The sequence below is a fragment of the Gadus morhua genome, chromosome 16 (genome assembly GCF_902167405.1).
Source record: "Gadus morhua chromosome 16, gadMor3.0, whole genome shotgun sequence".
Classification (NCBI taxonomy): Eukaryota; Metazoa; Chordata; class Actinopteri; order Gadiformes; family Gadidae; genus Gadus; species Gadus morhua.
In genome coordinates, this window is record NC_044063.1 from 31,708,599 (window position 1) to 31,715,096 (window position 6,498).

Below are 6,498 nucleotides of genomic sequence, written 5' to 3' on the forward strand. Positions count from 1 at the left end.
AATAAATCATTTAAATTTCCTATTTACTGCTACTTTTATGATGCTTTAAATGTTGGCTGAATAGTGTAAGAGAATTGCATGTGCATAAGTACCATGGATGAAAGAATAATACATTATAACAATCAATATCCTTTGAGATAAAGGTGAAATACTCCAAAAGGTCACAAATGTAATTGGCTGGTTCAATGTTCTTTTGTTTTTTCCCTTTGCTGTATCCATTGCAAATTGAATTGTGGAAATGATATTCAGGCTAAACACAACATATCCAAGAAATGTAGACTTGTTGATAACATGGTAGGACTTGTGGTGGCCACCCTGTTCTAACAAAACAAGAAGTGAACCTTGATTGTACTAAACTAAAGTATCTAAAGATGGAGAAGTGTTCAGTTTAGCTCAGTCAAACTTTCCACAGAAAATGTTGAAGTTTTAAATAAATATTCAGTCAATTGTTGGATCAATATTTGTGCTTCATAGAAAAGGTTAATATACAAACAATATAAAAATACATTAACTATTTGTTTCTTGTAGTGGCCTCAGTATTGCATTGGGCATGGGGGTAAAAGTCCCGCTAGCGAGTTTGACATCAGCAAATCTTCACACACAACACTCTGACCCAAACCTCTTCTACTTCACACTTCCTGTTCCCCAGTGAACACACTCAGTACACACTTCTCCATTAGACGAGTCACTTCCTGTTTTCATGTTCTTTTTGTGTTTAGCATGAACATAAATCAGCTGTTCATGAAACATTCAAATTGAGATTAGAGTTTAGCTCTGGCCAGAAAAAAGCAGGCTGACTCAAATCAATCCTGTGCACCCATTGGCTGCCTTTATGGGCAGAGCCCCGTTTAAACCGGTTCCAATCCAAATTTTCTTTTATAATTTCTGTTTATAATTTAATAAATACCAAGTTGTTTGAATGACAAAACTCTTCTAAACTTTTCATTGCATAACTTTATTGAATGACTCAAAAGGGGAGGTTGGTGCCGTGAACAACGAAAATCGAACCCTTATTTTTGAAATCGTAACCTTTGATTGACGGGTGATGAATTAAATCCAATCTCTAATTCAAAGTGTCTGAATGTGAGATTTAACATCGAATAAGAGATTTAACATAGAATAAAAGTCTGGATAAATGCAAAAACTTAGTTTGAAAAGCTGAAGTCACAGAGTTTATGAATACTGTCTTACTGAAATGTCTCAATATCTCACAAAATGATGTGTAACAAATATATACTCATAGGAGTTAATTAAGACAAACAATATATCATGACCAATCATCTATTATAATGATGCCAGTTTATGTCCTGTATCTATTCTAACATATATTAACAGCTAAAGGGTTTGCCAGCTGTTACACCTGTCATAACAGAGAATAAAATCAAATATCTCGAAATTCATGAGTGCACAACAAAAACATAGATTCATTCCAGTGAATCACCCGTATTGGACTATTTATACATTTATTTAATGTGTGGAGCCAAGATATGCACCTTGTTGGGCCCATTCTCCATGTCTTTCCTCTTATGTAAGCATATTATGAACATCATCTTCATTAACGTTCTGTCGTCATGGCCCGATGTTACCCTAAGATATAATACTTTTACAGGTTTGTTGAAATCTATTCATATGGGTTGAGGTTAATATGCCATTTTGGGGCAGATATACAAAAAGCATTTGTCCATAGCCTCAAAGTGAGTTTGCTTATAGGCTCCAAACATTGAGGCTGGCCCTGAGCAGGAACACGCCTCTCTGTGCTCTAAACCGAGCCACTCGCTCTAGAGGCATAAGCCCAGCTGTTTCTGGTCAGAATGGCTGTTATTTCAGCTCCAGTGTTATAGTCCTGGGCTAAAATCAGCACACACATCTTATCCCATAGGACAATGGGCCCCTCTGTGTAGAAGTACACACACTCACAAACTGGATTTGCAGTAATATGTTTGAACAGGTGGGAAAAATGAGGTGTGTGTGTTTTAGTGGTTAATAGAAAAGGATGAGGTGTGAGTGTGTGTTTATGCTTTTGGCGGTCTTCCCAGGAACACATACCACAGTGACACGAGTGCCGAGACCAGCAGAATTCCTTCTTATTAAAATAAGCATCATGGAAAAATGATTGAGGAAAGAATTGGAGAGTAGTTGAGGGGAGAGGAATGAAAGGGATAAAGGTGCAGGTGAGGGGAGGAGGGAGGAGATAAGGACAGAAAATAGAGTAGTGGAGGAGGGAGGAGAGAAGGGGAATGGGGGAAGGGGAAAAATGTGACTGTGAAAATGAAGGAGCAAGAGAGACAAAAAAGCTGAGCAGAAGGGGGAGAGAAAGATGAATAGCAGGGGCTAGTAATGAAGACTTTCAGTTGAACGTCTGGGATTCTCTGTCAACATTGAAATATTTCTTGTACTACATTTAACCTTGAGAAGTCAAACCACAGGCATTGTATTTTGTGAAGTATGTACACATCCTTGCTTGCACGGTTTTTGGGAAGTGAGATTACTTATGAGGCGTTTTAGAGGTAGTGTCAGCTTGAGAAGAGGAAGCAGAAGACCTGGGATGACGCAGGAGAGGACGTTTAGAGAGACATGGCCCAACAACACGCAGAATGGCCTCATCACGCATCGCAGAGGATGTAAACAAAAGGTTTATAGTCTAGTAGTTTCTTATTTCCACAAGCCTTTTGTTGTTTGACGCTTGTTTGATCTTTATAAGAGAAATGTATGCCACCCCCAAACACATGAACAAGCAAAACACATACTGATACATACGGGCACACTTTTAACACAATTATCATATATTCATGTAGGACAGATATCAATATTTTATCTATGGTATTAATATGGACTCACGTTGATTCCTTGTTGTGGAGTGTGTGTGGATGATGGCTGGTTCAAGCCTCACCTGGCTGAGTCTGATGGGACTCTGGGGCTGGGTGAGGATGCACACCTGTTGAGCATTGAGTAATCAATGCGCAGAGTTAAACCAGCCATCACCACACACACTCTGGGAGATCTCAGGGAGATCTCATCACCCTGTGTCTGGTTATGGAGGAGCCCAGTGAATGCCACCCAGGTCGCATGTGGCAATCTTGCGAGCTCCATTGCATTTATGCGAATCAAGATGAGCAAACGCGAAATCAATCCATCTGGCGGAGTCCGGTTACTGAAAGTTTGTCTTTTAATATGTAAATTCTCGTTACACTAACGGCAAGTATTCTTTACCGACATGTTGCTTGCTTGCTGAGCTATCGAGCTAGACAGACTGTTTATCCAATCAGCTAACCAGTATTTTCGCCCCTTCCCAAAAGTTCTCCAACGGAAGGTTCCCAGATGGATATGCTGAGCAAATGTGAATCAATCCATCTGTCAGAGTCAAGTTACATCCCAATGCCTTATACAGTGAACTCAGATCCATATCTTTGGACTGCTGCTTGATGAACTGTAATTTAATTCATTGTTAAGAGTTAATCCCAAGGGGGCCTATGGCAGAAAGTGAGTGTTCTGCAAGTTATTTTAAAGAACTTTCTGGTTGTTGTTGTTAAAGATTTTTTGTTGTTCCCCTTGTTAGGCACCCTGCATTGCTCTTCAGCAAAAAAGTGCTAAATAAAGGAAGTTTTATTGATTGGAGTTGTATTAGTTGGCTTTTGTGCCGATAAATGAGATAGAACTGGTAACAGGGTGAATAAATACCAACTTCATATTAACCTAATGATTTGTGGGAAGTTTATTAATTGATAATAACAAGTTAAATGTTAGGCTTGGGCCCCAAATGGCTATGCCTAGAGAGAGAGAGAGAGAGAGAGAGAGAGAGAGAGAGAGAGAGAGAGAGAGAGAGAGAGAGAGAGAGAGAGAAAAAGCTGACATGTATGTAACCCATGTACGTAAAGTGTGAAAAAGAGGAAATATGACAATGAAAGGTGACAACATAGAGACGCACAAAGAGCAATTCACGCTAAGACACACACTGACATACACATACATACACAATCACGTGTGGGGTGACTCAACTCCCTTGGTAACTAAAATCTAGAAAAACAGGAAACAATTTAACATACCAGTTTGGAAGCTTCCATCAATATTGCTTAAACCAATCGAGATGATCAATATTATGTAGTGTTGCCTGGTTACGCAAGGATAAACATGACCAGAGTATACAGACCCACATCATGTCACACTTCAAAACAAGCACACACAGACCCACAGACACACACAGTAACAGCCTGAATACCATTTAGAGCATGTCTTGTCCCAGATACCTGAGTTTGTAAGCATACACAGCCGTCACTGTTCAGATGGAGTGTGGGGAAAAGCTGCATGACTCAAACTATACATCGATATAAAAATATATCATTTATACCCAGACAGACAGATACACACACACACACACACACACACACACACACACACACACACACACACACACACACACACACACGCGCGCACAGACACACACACACATACACACACACAGCTACGAAGCTATGAAGCTAAGACACGTTGAGGTTATAGGGAGCTTGGAGAGAATGCTCATCTCCAGTGTTTCACCGAGGACCGACTATAAAACTAGCATACTATGCACACAGTGCGCAGGATTCTCCTGGCCTCATTGTGACCTGGTCTCATGAGGGTGAATTAAGGGCAGACTCTCACACATGGATAGATTTGACCACAATCTTGACTTGATGCCTTGTGAATAACATACAACATAGTGACACACTGTATCATCATTTAGTCTTCTTGATCAAAGTTATTTTTTCGACCAATTAAGGTCCAACGATGTTGAGGTAAAAACATGAACCCATTAAATATCAACAAATGTCAACTTAGTACCTGGAGCCCACCACCCAAAGAGCGGCTCTGAATTACCACACACACACACACACACGCACGCACACTCACGTGCACACACACGCACACACACACACACACACACACACACACACACACACACACACACACACACACACACACGCATGGGGGAAGAGGGATAGAAGCGAGCAGACACAAAACACAAACAGTTAATCCCTCCCTTCTCAATAACTTTAACTTAGCAGTTTGACGTCAGAACTTTACGAACCTGCCACGTCCGCTATGATTACAACACTAACAGCTACTCGAAATGGTGCCAAATGTAAACACAGCCTCGCAGTGACAACAGTGTGTCAGTAAGCATAAGAGTTGGCGGACACACTTGCTTCCAAATTCCAATACATCATAACCCCTCAAGAGTCTGAACTTTGCGTTAAATGTCTCCCCTAAAAATGTATATCTGTTTACTTTTGAAGCCTTTCATGATATAATCAAGATTTTCAAGTGTCTTACACATTCCTCTAGATGTTTCAACACTGTACACTTGACAGCTAAAAAATACCATATAAATGTTTCTAAAATAAAGTAGATGGTTGAAATGGTCCTATTGAAGCTCCATGAAGTGGTGTTAGGCCACTACAGTGCAGAAGGTATAGACTCACACTCATGGTCCATAGTACTGGGTCATCAGAGCTAGGACCTGGTTGTCCAATGAGGTTGTTCAACAGCAAGTGTGGGAGGATGTGTACAGATCTAGATTTGTGTCCCTGGTGCCCACACACAGAATATCTATGATAATGTTACACATGTCCCTGGTGCCACACACAGAATAACTATGATAATGTTACATATGTCCCTGGTGCCCACACACAGAATAACTTTGGTAATGTTGCATATGTCCCTGGGGCCCACATACAAAATATCTTTGGTAATGTTACATATGAAGAGCCACCATCCCCGGGTTCTGGTGGGTTTCCCTCTTATTGAGGGTGCCCTTGCTTTCCCATGGATATGAAATGAGATGAGAGTCATCACAGAGTCATAGCAAGATGACAAAAACAAAAGGCTCCAATCTCTCTGCCCATTTAACCAGTGGGTCAGAAAAGTGAATGGATTATCTAGAGTTTATGATAGCCATGATATATTTTAAGCACAACTAGGAGAATGGGCAGAAGAAGATGATGAAGTAAAAATATAAACAATTAATTTGAATATGTATTGTGTTTGTTTGTTTATATTGTTTGTACTTTCCATGTGGTTGCTAGTGACTTGTCACAAAGATCCACTTCCCTTTTCTCGGAATTCCATGACAACTAAAATTAGGATGGCACAAGAGCCCCACCTGCTGGATAAACTGTATTGATGATAGCATTATTAGGGGTTCTGAATGATTAATAATGAAAAACATTCATAATATGTTCCGATTTCTAACCACAGATTCAGACTTCCAATCTTGAAGTAGTACAATAGCTCATTGCAAAGCAGGAAATAACCAACATCAGCCCATTAACACTAAACAGTCCCGTATGTCAACACTAAAGGCTGAAACTATTGTTCACCATTTATTATTTAGAAAAATACTTAGCAATGGTCTCATAATCTACTGTGTTCAGTATCCTTTCAGTAAAAAGTTTGGGAAACAGCTGAATGTGGCACTGATCTGCATTAAACGTTCATACCACGTGAAGGCACCGCAGAACT